At 53.6% G+C, this 16,593-nt stretch overlaps 1 protein-coding gene across 1 annotated transcript in view; it reads right to left on the minus strand.

The window, feature by feature from the left end:
- TSPAN9 (tetraspanin 9) overlaps positions 1-13,759 on the minus strand; it is a 181,807-nt gene extending 168,048 nt beyond the window's left edge. Inside the window, exons 1-2 of the mRNA XM_061205915.1 lie at positions 13,702-13,759; positions 7,074-7,140 (exon numbers count right to left, since the gene is read on the minus strand). The gene's annotated coding sequence lies outside the window, so the exon portion shown is untranslated. The remainder of the gene's footprint in view (positions 1-7,073; positions 7,141-13,701) is intronic.
- Between the last annotated feature and the right edge of the window lie 2,834 nt (positions 13,760-16,593).

A 16,593-nucleotide genomic window follows, 5' to 3' on the forward strand; every position in this document is an offset into this window, starting at 1 on the left:
GGCTTCCCTGGTGGCGCAGTGGTTGAGAATCCGCCTGCCAACGCAGGGGACGCGAGTTCGAGCCCTAGTCCGGGAAGATCCCACATGCTGCGGAGCAACTAAGCCCGTGCTCCACAACTACTGAGCCTGCGCTCTACAGCCCACGAGCCACAACTACTGAGTCTGCGTGCCACAACTACTGAAGCCCGCACGCCTAGAGCCTGTGCTCCACAACAAAGAGAAGCCACTGCAATGAGAAGCCCGCGCACCGCAACGAAGAGTAGCTCCCTCTCACCACAACTAGAGACAGCCCGCACACAGCAACGAAGACCCAACACAGCCAAAAATACATAAATAAAATAAATAAATTTATACCAAAAAAAAAAAAAAAAGAAGACTCCGCGCTTCCACTGCAGGGGGCATGGGTTCGATTCCTGGTCGAGAAACTAAGATCCCGCATGCCAAAAAAAAAAAAAAATCTCCTCTTTCTTTCCTAGACTGTGTTTCTCCCCCAAGGAGTTAGACATAAAACAAAGTGGTCATTCACTTGCTGATGAAGTGATATTATAACTCTTGATGATACGGAAGTATATGAATCATCCTCGCAGCCACAGGGAACCAGAACTGGGGGGTGGAGGCATGGGCAGGGAAGTTAGGAGTCAGAGACAGGCCTCTTGGGTCTCCGCTGATGGACAGTTTACCTACCATCCGCCTCAAAGCAGCAAACGCTCAGTTGGCACAGGCTGAGGACCTCCATTTAGTCTTTCCAATTCCTTGGCCAAAAGGAGCGGCTGAGGTTTCTTGCCTTGCTTGTGATGCCAGATTTCTCCGAGGTCTGCAGCGTCAGCTCTGCACGTTCTCCTCAACACTAAGCACCGGGATACATTAAGCCCGTGAGCTGATCAGATATCATGCACCCTGCAACGGTAGCATGATGCCGGCGCCCCCGGCACCCAGGGAAGCATCAGGGCAGCTGCAGCTGCTGGCTGCCTCCCATCCCCCAGTCCCCACCAAGCCCTGTCGCTGAGCTGGGTCCATTCTCCCACAGCACAGCCGAGGAGGAGGAGAATGGCCAAGAGGCTGAGCTGTGCAGCGTGGGCTGTTTCACAGTGAACCTTTCGGCCACAAAACATTTCAGAGAAAAAATAAAACACCAAGGGGTTTTCAAATGCGAAAGCCCTCTCAGCCTTTGTTCTCGTTTGATGAATGCACAAACCACCAGGCAGTTGACAGGCAAAAGAACACGGGGCGGGCGCGCGAGGAAAGTGCAGTTCATCAAGGCCAGCCTGGGGGCTCCAGGGAGAGGGGAGTTTGATGGATGTGAGCCCCAGGGAGGACTTCTCCTCCAGCGGCTCCATGGCAGCATCGTCCTTGCAACTGGAAGTGGCACTCCCTAATGACCCAGAGCTGGCTCTCCCAGCCCCAATGTTTCCTCCTGTCTCTGCCATTTGAGGCATTTCCCAGGAAAGAAGAGCTACCACGCATGGCAGGTGATGAGAAAACTATACAAACGAGTATGTCAAGGGGAGTCAGAATGTTAAGTCCATTGTGAGCTGCCTGGGAAGTGAAGTCTGATCCTGCAGGCTGGGTCTTCTTACTCCACCTCTGAGGGTAGGAGGGGATGCAGAGAAAGGCTGGAGCACAGGAGGTGCCCTGTTTGCTGGGCAAATGAATGAATGAGTCCCCAGCAGAGGCCTGAGTCTAGAGTGACTGGCTGGCTTTCATCGGGACCCTTCACTCACTGACGCACATTGTTCGGAGATGCCATGAAAATTAGCAGCAGGTACCGAGCAGCCGAGCTGCCAGCAGCTTCCAGAGGGCAGGCAGGCTCCCGCTCTGCTTCCACAGCTCTCTGGCCAGAGAAGCTGTCCGTTACGAAGCCCGTGCTCTAGCTCACGCTCACCTCCGGCCAGACAAGCCCCTCACACACATCCACACAGAATCCACCTGGAACGACACCTCTAAGCCAGCAGGAGGACGAAGCATCCCGCCTTGCCAGTTTCTCTGGGTGACCCATCCGGTCAGAGGGGGCTGAGAAGGGACCAAGCCTGGGCTGTCTTCCAAAGGTCTGTGGTGTCTAGCCCCCAGCATTCTAGCCCTCCTCCTTCTGGGCCCCTGCAGGGGCTGCACACCCCTGCCCTCCCACCGCTGAACACACTTGCCCTTGACGTGACTTTGCCAGTCCTCCCATCAAGAGGGGGCATCTTTGCCCCAGCCCTGGAGTTCCAGTGGGTCCGGTGACTTGCTCTGACCAAGCGGCAGGTGGATGCTACATTGTGAGACCTCGGAGCCTGCATCTCAAGGGGTCTTGGAGATTCTGTTTTCACTTAAAAGGCCAGTTCCCTTGAGAATGCGAAATCATGTGGGGAAGAGAGGCCCAGCCAAGAGCCAACACCAGCCCAACACGTGCCAGAGGGGCTCCTGGACCATCCAGGCCCTGCAGAGCCACCAGGTGACTGCCACCGGCGTTCACAAGGTCAGGTGATGGGACCAGCTGAGCCCCGCCCAGTGCTATGGGCACAGCTGCGGGAAGACGGCTAAAGAAGTTTCCAGTTAGTGTAACACAATGCTGTTTACGGAAATTGATAAGATAATAGGTAGACAGCTGGATGCTAGTCTATCATTAAAACACCTAGAAGGAATATAAGCCAAAGTACTAACAGCGATTGCCCCCAAAGGGCAGGATTACAGGAGGCTCTCCTTTTCTACCAGTTCTGGAACGCTTGAAGGTTATAAGGAGTTTGTATTATTTTTGCAACAACAACCAAAAAAAGTACTTTAAAAAAATTCACCTTGGATTCCGGGACAAGCTTATTTTTCTGAAAAATCCGTTTTCATCCTGTCATTCCCCTGTCCGGGGACCAACACCAGCTCCCCACTGCTAGTCTGCTGAGATCAGTCTCCTCTGGGGGACATTTCAGGTACCCCAGAGTGAAGACGCCCCGCCTTGAGAGCTTGCTCCTCCCCCTTCCAGCCCAATCACTGGGCCACGCCCAGCTTGCCACCCACCCCTGCATCCCCGTCCCTCAAGGCCCAGCCCCGTCTCCCCTGCGTTCCTCCGCCGCTCCTCAGAGAACGGTCCACCCAGCCCTGTCCTTGATGGGCTAGTGCCCTGTATCAGTCTCCCTGCACTGTGGGGAATGACTGCCCCTCATAGGAGACATTCACGAACACAGGCCAGCCAGCCACCACCATCTCCAGCTTCTTGGTCTGCAGTAGGCGAGGGGCAGAGCCCAGACGGTGGTTCCACCCCGATTCCCTCTCTGCTGTCCACAGCCTGCATGGTGGGAGGTGGCCCTGGACCGGCACTTCCTCCCCACCCAGCCCATCTCAGCGGCAAGCAAGTGGGAGCCCCTTTACCATGGCTGCTAATGCAGAGTGACTCATGGCCTGGGGATGCTCCGAGAGATTCCCCTCCCCACCCTCTGGTCCCACGTGCTGCATGCAGAGCCAAACTCTGGCTTCAAACCTAATTGCTTTCCTGGGGGACCCAACGACTCTTCCTCACTCAGGACTCTGCAATCTGCAAGTCCAGATTTTAAACAAAGATGTTTAGAATCTTCCAGGATGGGACGAGTGGAAAATTGCAAACCCAGACCTCTACCTCGCTTTCTCTAAAACAAGATGTGTCATTCTACATGTGCACATCCCCCCACTCCCACCCAGCCCGGCACGCTACTCCTCTGAGCCCTTCTGCAGGGTGGGGACTCGCTGGGGCAGGATCTACCCTCTCTGCCCCCCACGCCCCCGGGGCTTGTTGGAGAGCATCGGGCCGAAGCCTCAGCCTCCACACTGGGGCAGGCAGCCAGGTACTGTGTTTGTTTCACACTACCCTCCAAGGAGGGGGCATTCACGTCACAGGTACATACTGACCCGTTGAAAGGGCTCAGGTGGGCCTCTTAGCTGAGAGAACAATGTGGGAGAACTCCCCCCTACACAAACTTGCTAGGACAAGCACACACATACTCACAGACACACACACACACACACACACACACACGCACTAGTGCGTGGCCACACCCTGTTCCAACCTTGCTCTGAGCATCCCCGAGACCACTCCCCTCATCTGTCGGTCCACTGTTCTCAGAGGCCCGTTCCTACCCCTGGCCCTCTCCCTGACTCTGAACCTGACACCCTTTCCTCCCTGGGGGTGAGAGAGGCACAGGACGTGCTGGGATGCAGCACAGGTACGGGGCCGCCGCCCGCCAGGGCTCCAGAAGGCCGGCCCAGGCGGAGTGGGACGTTGTTCAGGTTTTACAATAATTTGCTCGCTCTAATTTTTCTTGTTCACCTGAGGAAGGGCATTTTTCGACTCTGCACAAAGGTGCTGTGAGGGCTGGCAGCGGCCCTGAGCTGCCAAGGCCAAGGCCAGGAACACGCCAAGATCCTACACGGGAGGCTGCGGGACCCTCGGCCTTCCTGCAGTGACGGCCAAGCCTCCCCAACAAGGGGGAGGTTCCAGGGGACCGGCTGAGCTGCCTGACTCTTCAGGCCCCCTGGATGGTCCTCCACCCCCATCCCTTCCTGTTTCCAGCACAAGGTCAGATATTTTAACAAATGCTGACGCTGGGTGTAGAAATGATCACGAGGCTCTTGGAAAGTAAGCAAGTATTCAAAGTGCAATAAATTTCCAGGCACTGGAAGGGGAGTGGGAGGAAGGCAGAGCGGGGGGCGGGTGGTAAACTCAAAAGCACAGATAGCATTAAACGACAGACACTCAAAACCCATCTACACGTGGCTGCCGAGTGGGGCCCAAAGCGCCGCACAGACCGGTGAGCCCCCAGACACGCTCCTTCCGGCCGCCACTTCCGGGAGCCCGGCCACTGCGGGCTGAGTTTGGGTTGTGTTTTTTGGTTCGAGGGGAGGGCGGGTGGAAGCCGGCCTCCACCAGGCAGATATTCTCATTTCACCAGGCTGGGGCTCGGACGGAAGCTGAAATTATGAACTCATTGGGCTCGGGTCCAGCGACGGGGCCTCTCACTCCCAAGTGCGTGGGGCTAGGGCAGCAGGCAGGTAAAATGAAAGGGGCGGCAGAGGCGCTGGTGCAGGACGAAGCCCGGCAGAGACACTGCCGCTAACCAGACCGGCGCGCATCTCTGTGGACAATCTCCGCCCCCCGCCCGGCTCACTCATGAACCGCAGCCCTCCCTCCTCCGTGCACCCCGAGGCCAGGGGCAGAGCAGGTTCTTGTGAGAGGAGGGCGGTGGGGAGGCCCCCAGACCAGAAGCGGAGACCCAGGCAGGCCTTCGTCCACTCAGAAACCACCGTCACCAGCGCGAGAAGGCATCTGAGCGACGGCGGGGAGGAGACCAGCCTAAAGAACCAACCAGCCTGTCACAGGGGACCTAACCAGGCGGAGGTGGGACGAGAAGCTCGACCAGGAGCTGGTCACCATCCCAGAGGCTCACGCGCAGGACAAGAAACGGCCAAACCAAAGGCTGTGAAGGCCAAGGCCTTCGGAGAGGATAAACTTCCTGTCCGGAAAGGCCTTCACGCAGGTCTCCCTCACTGTGCCTTTAAACAGACGCACAGGAGGACAGTTGTCTGGCTAGAAAGGGCCGGTGATGCAGGCCCATCTGTCTCCTCCCTTGAGGCCCCCCAGGGCGGGCCCCGTGGATCTCTGTGACGGGGTGGGACGTGCCATGAGCCGCGAGGACCCTCACCCACTTGTCCTCAAGTCCCTCCTCCCTGCCACCTGATTTTCAGCAGACTGGTTTCCCTCGTCCTGGCCTCGTGCCTGGCTGCACAGCCAGTCCTGCCGTAGGCGGTGCCCCAAATCCCAGGGCAGCAAGATTGAAAGCAGACACCCCCCAAGCCCCAGGGGGAGGGGGGAAGACTTAAAATGGGAGCCCTGCATCCCAGCTGCAGCAGACTCCAGACTCCAGGAGGGATGGGGAGCGGATTCCTTGCCGCAGGTCTGCTGCAAAGGGCAGGGGCAGTGGGAATCAGATGGCCTGGGTGTGAGCCGCTGCTCTCCTGGCACTAAAGACGTGGTCTTAGGCAAGTCTCTGACCTCCACTCCACCTTAGCTGCTGCCACTGTGAAACGGGGGGAAATGATAGCTACCTCACAGGACTCTCATGAAAGCTAAAGGAGATTTAAATTAAGATTTAATACGATTTAAATTAAATTAGTTGTGGACATATGTAAAGAGTTTGAAACTGTGGCCGACGATGACAATGACAAATATGAATCCTGGCATCTGAGTATCATGTGCAAAGCACAGCAGGCCAGTCAGAGGTCCGCGGCCACTCCTGGGACTCCAGATCATCTCTGCTGGGACTCACAGAGGAGGGAATCTTTTGGCAAGAAAAGCTACCAGCCAGCACCCTCCTTCTCACCACACCACCCCACCACCACGCAGCTGGGTTCTTGGAAGGTAAGAGATTTACAGATCACCCCGCAGGAGGAAGCCACAGGATAAAACACACATCAATTAAAACATTAAAAGACCCAGGTCTGTACGCAGCACCCCCGGAACCTGAATTAGCACCATCCACACCAGCGACCTGGGTAGCTCCTGCCCAGCTCCAGCTCCGCAGGGGCCTCGACGCACAGGTGCTAGGAACAATGAAGCTACCAGCAAGGCCCCTGGAGCCTGCAGGAGCAGAGATGAGGACCCCCAGCGAGCATCCTGGCAGAGGGTGCCCACCACCGGAGGGCCAGGGGCATTCCTGCAGCAGCCAGGATAGAGGAATGGACACAGGCGGGATTGGTCTGATTCCCACAGATTCTTTTCTGGCCGGCTGGTGGGAGGAGACAGGAAGCAGGAAGTTACAGGCCTCTCCTGCTTCCCTAGGCTCCCTCCCTACAATAAGGGTGGTCAAGAAAGAAATTAAGAATACTGCCAGCCACCATTCAGAAACAGTGGGGAGGAGGGAAATCTCTCCAGGCTCCCAAAGCCCCATTTAAGGAGCTTATCAATTCAAAGTCGAGAGCTGGGGCAGAGAGACAGCTAGAAAATGTCAACATCCCACTCTATCCTCCCTCCCCAAGCCACAGTGAAAGGGCAAGAGAGACTGTGGCTTTAGACAGTTTATAACACGCAGACTTTCAGAAGTCCCAGCACACAGTGGACCCAGACCAGCACTGACCTGTTTTCCTTGAATTTCCTGCGAACACCTTGGCTGCTGACAGATCAGAGAAGATCCCAGGATATTCCTGCAGGAAAATAAATGAAACATTAGGTCATCACTTCGCTGTGAAGCCACTCCAGGTTGAATTCTGTCCAGCCATGGCCACTCTTTGGGCTGCAGTCTCCCATGGAGAACCCATTCATTCAAAAGCTGGAGAAGGCCAGAAAGGGCAAACGGATTCCAGCTGCCGTGCCAGTCCACTCAGCTGCTGGTGGGTGCTAAAGCATGATGACAGAGACCGAGCCCTGGCTCGATGGGAAAGACAGCCATGATCGACTAGTGATGTCTGCTACGGGTCGTTCTAACAGTAAGAGTATCCGTGCCAGGTATCTGCCATCCCTGGGGTAGACCCTTGGCATCCAGGGATTTAACATTTGTAATTTTGACCACTCACAAGTGAGACAAAGTTTCAAGATATTTAAAAGTGTGTAACTTTACTGAGATGTGAGTTTGATTCACACAAATCAAAGGAAGAGACAACTGAGGCTGAGGTAAAGGAACAGACAACTTTCTTGTTTCCATCTCTGCCACATCTAAAGTTACTGTTGAGGAGCAATAAAAACCTGGTGGGAAATGGCCATCAAGTGCGAGATAAAGTTGTAGCAGAAGTTGAAAGGGTAGTTAATTTGGGGTGTGAAGATATATACAGGAAACATTTGGCTTTCTGCGGAAACATGACTCCAGAGACAGCCAGGCCCATGTACAAATACTGCCATGGATGCAAACCTGGGATTCTAGAAGGTGCAAGATTCAGTTCTTTTTTTTGGGGGGGGGGCAAATGGGCACTTTTTAAAATTGCGATATAACTGGCATATCACATATTAGTTTCAATATAAGGATTGGATATTTGTACATTTTGCAAAATGATCACCACAAGTCTAGTTAACATCCATCACCACACAGTTACAAAATGTCTTTCTTGTGATGAGAACTTTTACCATCTGACTCTCTCAGCAACTTTTTTTAAAAAATATATTTATTTATTTATTTTTGGCTGCGTTGGGCCTTCGTTGCTGCGCACGGGCTTTCTCTAGTTGCGGCGAGCGGGGGCTACTCTTCATTGCGGTGTACCGTCTTCTCATTGCAGTGGCTTCTCTTGTTGCGGAGCACGGGCTCTAGGCGCGCTGGCTTCAGTAGTTGTGGCTCACGGGCTCTAGAGCGCAGGCTCAGTAGGTGTGGCGCACGGGCTTAGTTGCTCCGCGGCATGTGGGATCTTCCCGGACCAGGGCTCGAACCCGTGTCCCCTGCATTGGCAGGTGGATTCCTAACCACTGCGCCACCAGGGAAGGCCTCAGCAACTTTCAATTTATAACACAGTCTGATTGTTAACTCCAGTCACCATGCTGTACGTTACGTCCCCATGAAAAGATGCGTTTCTTGCGGGCTTCCCTGGTGGCGCAGTGGTTGAGAATCCACCTGCCAATGCAGGGGACACGGGTTCGAGCCCTGCCGGGAAGATCCCACATGCCGCGGAGCAACTAAGCCCATGCGCCACACCTACTGAGCCTGCACTCTAGAGCCCGTGAGCCACAACTACTGAGCCCGCATGCCACAACTACTGAAGCCCGCGCGCCTAGAGCCCGTGCTCCACAACAAGAGAAGCCCCCCACTCGCCGCAACTAGAGAAAGCCCGCACAGCAACAAAGACCCAACACAGCCAAAAATAAATAAATAAAATAAATAAATTTTAAAAATAAAATAAAATAAAATTGTCAATTAAAAAAAAAAAAGATGCGTTTCTTGAGAACGTCCGGGTCCATGCTGAGCCTACTCTGTGCCCCTCGGCGATGAGTGAGGGGCTGAGAACACAGGGGCAGAGAGAAACCATGCCCTGAGGGGCTTCCAATCTAGTTGGAGAAGCGATGATGCCCCCCTGAAAAGAGCAAATGGCCCTGCATCCTCACCATCACCCAGCCCAGAATCCCCTCCAGTCCCCCTGCATCGTTTCCTCACCACCCCATCCCGTCAATCCACTGATGGTCTCAATCCTACTTCCAAAATGTCTCAGGTTTGTTCCTCACAGCTGCCCAGCCACTCTCCCCACCATGATCTCCTCTCTTCACAGACCCCATACTCGCCCTCCACAGGCCTAGCCCTGCTTCTGCGACCCCTACTCAAAAACCAGCAAGGTTGCCAGGCCCCCCAAGGTTAACCGCAGTCCCCCCAGCACCAGCAGGCAGCACATGGGAGACACTTAATTTCAATGCATGGATGGAGGAAATTCCTTGGCTGGACATTTGAAGCCACCCATAATATGGTCACTGTCTACCTGTCCAGCCTTTTGTCTCTCTGGTTCCTCCCACACAACCCACTCACTGGCCCGACTGAGCTATTCCAAAGCCCAGCACTTTCTCAATGCCATTCCTCAGGCTGACCTTTCTTCCCTTCTGTAGAAATGCAAGCCACACTTCAAAGTTCGCGTCAAACACCACCCGCTGCACGAGGTGGTCCTCTAGCATCAGGGTGATTTATCCCCCTGTTTGAAACCACATTCTACTCTCATAAGTTATTCACCTTATATTTTGAATTGTCTTTTTTTTTTTTTTTTTTGGCCATACCACGTGGCATGCGGGATCTTAGTTCCCTGACCAGGGATCGAACCCGTGTGCCTTGCAGTGGAAGTGCAGATTCTTAACCAGTGGACCACCAGGGAAGTCCCTGAATTGTCATTTTTTGAAGCCCTTTCTTAACCCTTTACTGTGTTTTATGCCCCATGAAGACAAGGACATTTACCATTTTCATTTTTGCATCATCAGAACTCAGCACAGGCTCTTGTACTAAGATATACATACGAAAGGATCACCCCAGGCAGTGTAGAAAAGCCAGGAGAGATGAAGACATAAAATGCCAAAGGGGTTCTAAGGAAAAGGAGGTTCTTTGGGGATGGGTGGCCAGGGAAGGCTCCATGAAGGAGCTCAGACATGAGTACGATCTTCAAAAGAGGGGAAGGAGGGAGTGGGGAGGAGCATTCCAGGAAGGTGGAACAGTATGAACTAAGGGACAAAGAAGGAATGAGCGAAGCATGCTCGGAGATGAGTCTGGCTGGCACCGGGGGTCCCTGGGGGAAGGGGAGTGGGAGGTAAGGCTAGACAGGCCGGCCGGGATGGGTAGGGAGGATGTGGAGTGCCAGGCTAAGGCACCTGGATGAGATCCATTCCCTCAGTCCGTGGGATGCCCACCACAGCAGGCCTGGGCCTTAATGGTAGAAGAAGTCCTATCCTCTCTTGTTAGACTAGCCTCCTCAGCTAGGTTATAAATAACAGGCACCGTTTACTGAACACCTGCTGTGTCTGAGGCCCTAAGCTACGTGCTTCACATACATTATCTCACTGCTCCTTCCAACAGCCTTGAGAGCTCAGTATTGTTATCCTTGTTTTGCAAGCAGGAAGCGAAAGCTCAAAGAGGTGAAGGCCCTTGCCCAGGCCTCAGCTGTTCAGTCTTTTTTTTTTTTTTTTTAAGTAATAAAAACTTTAATTAGCATTTATTATCTTCTAAAATCCATGGTTAGTTTCTTGCATATACTAACCAATTTAATCCTTATCTCTCTATAAAGTATGTACCACAATATGTACATTTTACAGTTTGGGAAACTGAGATGTAGAGAAGTTAAGTAACTTAACCAAAGCCATCGTCTAATAAATGGTGAGATCAGAATCTAAAGGAAAGCATCCTGCTGTTTGCAACTCATGACCACTGCCTAGTCTCACCTGCTCACTCTTTTACTGAACAATATGGCCGGTGCTAGAGGGCCGGTGTTGGAGTTACATTCACAGGGATGAGGACTGGCGCTCTGGTCAGCTACCCAGACTCGCCTTATTCACTCCTCAAGGGCAACATTAATTAAGGACATAGTAGGAGCTTAATAAAGCACACTAAGTAGAATGGAGGTTGCCAGGGGCTGGGGGGTGGGGGAAATGGGGAGTTGTTTAATGGGTGTACAGTTTCAGTTTTGCAGACGAAAAAATTCTGGAGATCTGTTGCAAAACAATGTGAATATACTTCATGCAACTGAACTGTACATTTAAAAATGGTTACGATGGTCATTTGTGTCATGTGTTTTTTTGCCACAATTAAAAATGACAAATAGGAATTCCCTGGTGGCACAGTGGTTAAGAATCCACCTGCCAATGCAGGGGACACGGGTTCGAGCCCTGGTCCGGGAAGATCCCATATGCCGCAGAGCAACTAAGCCTGTGCGCCACAACTAATGAGCCTGCGCTCTAGAGCCCACGAGCCACAACTACTGAGCCCGCATGGCACAACTACTGAAACCTGTGCGCCTAGAGCCCACGCTCCGCAACAAGAGAAGCCACCGCAGTGAGAAGCCCACGCACCACAACGAATGGTAGCCCCCACTCGCCGCAACTAGAGAAAGCCCACGCACAGCAACAGAGACCTAATGCAGCCAAAAATAAATAAATAGATAAATTTATTTTAAAAAAATAACAAATAAATAAAGCACACTTATTAACTGACTGATTGGCTGCTGATAGCATTGTACACTGTTAAGATATCCAATGCTGAAAGAGACTCTAGAAATATTTTAACCCAATAACCCTCCAAAACAGAGAGCTGGTGAGGGGAGGTAAATTGCCCAGGGTTAGGTGATGTTAGGACTACGGTCGGAGCCTAGGTCTCCCAGGCTCAACAGTAACGAATGGCAGAGGCAGCTGCGAGTGGTAGAAAACACAGCATAAGAGGTCAGAGGCCATGGGTTCAAGCTCTGCTTCTTCCACTTATGAGTTCTGTGACCTCGGAGAAGTCATTTACTCTCTCTTAGCCTCATTCTCCTAAACGATACGAAGACAATGAAAAATAACATATGCTTTACAACATTATGTGCGAATCCAAGAAAATTATATACAGCTAATGTACAGAGAAAGCACTTGGCCAACTACAAATTACTTTATTTTATTTATTTATTCTTTTTGGCCACACAGCACAGCTTGTGGGACCTTAGTTTCCCCCTCCAGGGATCCAACCCGCGCCCTCAGCAATGAAAGCGTGGAGTCGTAACCACTGGGCCACCAGGGAATCCCCTACAAATTACTTTATAAACACTAGTTACTGTTATTCATATTAACTATCTGTTTATAGATTGAAAGATTAAAATCTGATTAAGTCAGACCCAAAAAACTCCCTCTCCATTCTGGTCCACTCTCAGCTGTTCCCGGCCTTGCACACAGCAAGTCTTCAATGAGTGAGTGTAGAACTGAATTACCCTTCAAGTTTTATCCACCTCAACCCTCTTCCCTCCCTCACCCCACAACCCACAGCTCAGCTGCAACAGCCCAGCTGCAACAGCCCTGCCAGGACCAGGCGGAGGGTAGGAAGCCAGTGTGAACCTCTGCCTCCCTGGCTGCATTCCTTAGCTAAATATAAATGATTTGTCCAGTCCATCGTTTGAAATTGTCCGTAATACCTCTCCTCCCCTTCCCATTACTTAGGGTGACAAGCTGACTGCACATCTTTATAGCAGAACATACATACAAAACATTCTCTATGGCTATTTTCAGTAAAGAGAGGGAAGCTGGCTGGTATACAGGGATCAGAGCATGAGTCCTCAGTTTTCTCCACAAGTCCAGGAAAGCTTCCTGGAGGAGGACACTTGAGTCACCCCAGGCAAGGGGACAGCTGCCTGTCAGAAGGGCATCCTCACATACTGAGTTTGGTTCTCTGAACCATAGAAAGGTGAACTGCTGCGGTCTTATCCTTGTTTGGGGGATGGGGAGGAAAGTTCTACCCAGCCCAGGGGATCCCATACTACCCCAGTGCTTCAAACCTCCCCAGACACTACAGGCATTTGGGAAAGAGGTTGAGAAGGGACCAGTATCTTTTTCAAAAACAGGCCATCCAAGACTCCAGTTCTGAAATACACGAGTACAAATACTGCTCTCAGTAAGGAGCCAGTTTCTTGTTTGGACTTTTTTTTTTTTTTTTAACCACAACAAAGTTTTTTAAAGTCCCAAACTTGGATGCACAGATGGACTACATCTCGGACCTCGGGGCGTGCCAAAGCCCTGTCACTCTGAGTACCGATCTGCCAGCGGTGGCGCAAGGAGTGGTCGGGGTGCCGGGGGGCTGCAGTTAGTATCCCAGCCCTGCCCGAGCGCCCGGCCCTCCCTGGGGGCGCTGTATGGACCTCCCCCAGCCGGTCCACTGAGTCACACAGTCAGAAACCCTTGACAGCTCCGGGGCTCCCCCTTTCTGCTGCATCCTACAGACCCCCATCCCTTCGCCTGGGATTCCGCCGTCCACTCCCGCAGCCGCATTTCCAAAAGGTCTTCCTCGGAACCTCTCCCCTTGCAGACCCCTCTTCGCCCCGCTACCGGGCGCCGCGCACACCGTCCCCTTCGGGCCTCCCGCCCCCTCACAGGGCGCTGACCCCACCCCTCCCTCAGCTCGCCCACTGCCGCCCCCCGACACCCCTCCCAAGGGCGCCCCGGGCCGCTCGCCCCTCCGGGGACCGGGTCGGGGGCTTGCGGGCCCGCCCCCAGCCGGCCGGGGCCCGTAACCCCGTACGCTCCCGAGCCTCCGGCTCGCGGCCCGCCGCCCCACCCGCCCAACCCGCCCGGGCCGCACTCACCGAGCTCCCAGGAATGCGGGGTCCGGCTCTCTCGCGCTCGCGCGCCGCCGCCGCCACAGCAGCAGCCAGCGGAAACAGGGGGCGGGACCTGCCCTGGACCGCGAGGCCGCGGGGCGGGGCGAGGCCGCGGGGCGGGGCCGGCCGAGGGGGCGGGGCGGGGCCGGTCGAGGGGGCGGGGCCGGCCCGGGAACTGGGAGGCTTGGGGGCACGATCCGCCGCACGAGGGGTGGGGGCGGGGACTAAAGCCGGGAGCTGGCGTGGGCACTGCGGGCGGGACAGCGGGTGGGGAAGGGGTGTGCGAGGCTGAGGGCGGGGACTGGGGCCGGGGGCCTCCAGCACCCCCTGGCCGGATCCCCAGCGTTGGAGCTGGAGGGACCCACGGGCAGGCCAGGGCCGTGCTGGGCGCAGGCGTCCTGGGCCAGATGTGGCTGCCCTCCGGGAGCCTTCCTCCCTCCCCGCCGCCTGGATTCTCGGATCGGCCGCTCCTCCGGGGCGCTGGTACGACCCCTGCCCCTGCCCCAGGGGCTAGAGCCGCAGCAGGACCAGAGTGTCTGGGGGGGGGTCAGGGCCTGGGAGTTCGCGCTCCTGTGCTTGGCGACCAGACACCGGCCCAAAGCCGTCCGGTCCCGGCCAGGGTCGCAGCCTTGCCTCTGTGGCCTCCCGCCTGCCCGCACACCTAGGCAGTACTTCCCTGGCTGTGTATTAGGGACCACCTGCCCGGAGAGGCTGTTGGAGGACCCGCTGTCCACCTCCCCAGGAGTAACGGCCTCCAAGTGCTGGTAAAGGGCACCGTGCGTCCGGAGGACCTGAACTGCAGTGGGACAAACTCAGGTTACGCGTCTCCCGCCCAGGGCTTCCTGTAGGCCTTCCTTTCTGGGCCTGGACTCTCTTCCAAAGTGACCACTGAGCAGCCACCTCTCCTCTGCTTCATTACTGTCGTGGAAATGTGTTCTGTGCTTCCCACCTACACCATCCTGCACTAAGTATGATTTGAGACAAAGTTTTTTAACCTGACTAATCACCAGGGTCCCCTTGGCCTTTCCTAGTTGGATGGCAGTTTCTGCTCATCTCTTGGGCCCCCTCTTCTCATACACGCACAATCTTGTTTTTGCCTATTAGACTTAACCCAATAATCCACCCCCTCTGACTCCCCTTTCTTTCCTTCCAACCCTTGTTCAATGCCCCCCATAAAGTCTTCCCAGGCTGACCCCCTCCACCCCCAAGCCCCAATCTCTCCAGTCACTGTGGCAGCCCTTACCACATGCAACTAACCCTGCCCAGCTTCCAGAAGAGGAAAGTGAGACCCAGAGAGGGAAAGGGATTTGCCTGTGATGTCCGCTGTGGGAGTCATCTTACTGTAAAAACACTGGGAGGCAGCCTCATGTGGTAGGACAGGGCTTTGGAGCCAGCCAGACCTGGGATTGAACCCTGGCTCTGCCTCTTATGGGCTGTGACCTCTCTAGGCCTCAGTTTCCTCACCTGTGAAATGGGGTTTCATATTACCAATCCCACAGGGTTGATGGGATGGCCAAGATGACTGAGGCAAAAGCACAACATTTGATGCATGGTGGGTGCAAACATTAGCCTCTCCCTGCCCTTTAATGGGAGATAAGCAAACCTGAAATAATAGGACAATGGAGCCTTAGGGTTGGAAGAAACCTTAGAAGAATCCCCTCAATAGAGTCACAGGTGTAGAAAACAAACTTATGGTTACCAGGGGAAAAGGTGGGGGGAGAGGGATAAATTGGGAGATTGGGATTGACATGTACACACTACTATATATAAAATAGATAATCAACAAGGACCTACCGTATAGCATAGGGAAATCTACCCAATACTCTGTAATGACCTATATGGGAATAGAGTCTAAAAAAGAGTGGATATATGTAAATGTATAACTGAATCACTTTGCTGTACACCTGAAACTAACACAACACTGTAAATCAACTATATTTCAAGAAAATTTTTTAAAAAAGAAGAAGAAGAATCCCCTCAGCAATAACCCAGAAAGTGACCACACAGCTCACCCTCCTTCGACACATCCAGAGATGGAGGGCTCGTGCCTCTGAAGGGGTTTACAGCTGGGAGAAAAGCCATAGAGGATAAGGAAGTATTCAACATAGAGGAGGGCAAGGTGCCTCGAGGTCTGTGGGGCAGACACACTCCCACCGTGTCCACCGAGGACAAACTCAAACAAATGACCTGACAAGGAGGCAGGACACTCTTAGGGCAGAAAGACACCTGTGGGAGTTAAGACACCCCCCCTAAGCACAATGTCACAGTTTACTGTACTGGGCTCCTTAGGAGTTTCTGTCCTGGGGATTCTGAAAATGCTGAGGAAAAACCCCCATAGATGGGGTGTCCATGTCCAGGATCTTGGGGTACATCCCATGTACTCCTCTTGTCCTGGCACCGTTATTAATGGCCCCCCTTTCACTCTCAAAATATCTTGGTTTGGACAATAAATTACATGTCACACTAACTCTGGACAAGGGCAGCACTCCAAAGAGCTTCTTCCAGCCCTGGACGTCAGCAATTCTGCTGGAATTTCTGGATCCCCCAGAGACTTCAAGAGATAGTGTGTTCGTTTATATCCCCTTGAAATCGCCAAATCAAATCAAAAATGATAATAAGCAAAAAGTCAAGCTAAGGGACAGGCAGGACCTGCTGAATTGCGACACCTAGTGGGGAGACTTCACACTGCTGGTGGCTAAGTTTGGGGGACACTCCATGTTTGGCCGTTGGTCTCTTCAAGTCAGCTAGTAAAGCAAAGAACAACAGCTAACATTCACCAAGTGCTGTGTGCCAGGCATGGTTCTAAGTCCTTCACGTGTTCTGATTCGTTGAATCCTCATAACAGCTCCATGATGTAGGGGCTGCCATCATCCTTCC

Source organism: Eubalaena glacialis, chromosome 11 (genome assembly GCF_028564815.1).
Source record: "Eubalaena glacialis isolate mEubGla1 chromosome 11, mEubGla1.1.hap2.+ XY, whole genome shotgun sequence".
NCBI lineage: Eukaryota > Metazoa > Chordata > Mammalia > Artiodactyla > Balaenidae > Eubalaena > Eubalaena glacialis.